Source organism: Hydra vulgaris, chromosome 02 (assembly GCF_038396675.1).
Source record: "Hydra vulgaris chromosome 02, alternate assembly HydraT2T_AEP".
NCBI classification, from domain to species: domain Eukaryota; kingdom Metazoa; phylum Cnidaria; class Hydrozoa; order Anthoathecata; family Hydridae; genus Hydra; species Hydra vulgaris.
The window spans coordinates 15,339,139-15,340,000 of NC_088921.1; positions in this window are offsets into that span (position 1 = coordinate 15,339,139).

Here is an 862-nt window from a genome sequence, read left to right on the forward strand (position 1 = left end):
GTCATTACTTCTAATAATTAGTAAATTTTAAGCAAATGTTTGTACGAAGTTATATAACATTTCTTAAATTAAATGTTTATTTTTTAAACGCTTTTGATTTAACAATAAACTTGTTTTTAATTTAACTTTAATGTAAATATAATGAAGCATTTTAATAATAAAGAATAACTGCAACAGTTTCGAATCAATCAATTTTCTCTTTTAATTCTCATTCATTCAAAGTTTATATAAACTTTAATTTTCTAAAAAAAGAGTGAAAAAGCAAAAAAAATTATGAAGAAATTTAAAATACTACTTTATCATTTATTCAAAGTAAAATTATTTAAAAAAATTTCTCTTTTATTCTACGCTTCTAGCGCGTAATGAACATTTCATTTCATTCAGACTTTTTATTCTTAACATTATAATAGATATTATAATTTAAGAATTAAACTTAGAGATGAAAGTAAATTACAAATAAATCAACAATGAGTAAAGCAACTAATAGTCTAATCTGGGACTATTTTGATGTTGATGAAAATAATCGTTCTAAGGCAATTTGAAATTTTTGCAAAATGAAAATATCAGGATGAGGCACATCTAGCAAAAAAATGACAACATCCAATTTAAGAGGACATATATGAAAGCAAAATATGTAAAATTTTTCCAGAAAATAGAAGATCTAAAATCTTTCAAAAAAATTAACACAGAAAAAAAAAAGCTATATCATTAAATCTACTTCAACCAGTAAAGAGAATGATAACAGCAAATATTCCTTTAGCAATAGTGTTACAGTTACTCTAGACCAAGAACATCAACCTCAGCTTGAAAATATTATTAATAACCATAAGAAATGGACATAGAGTAAACAAAGAGCTCAAAA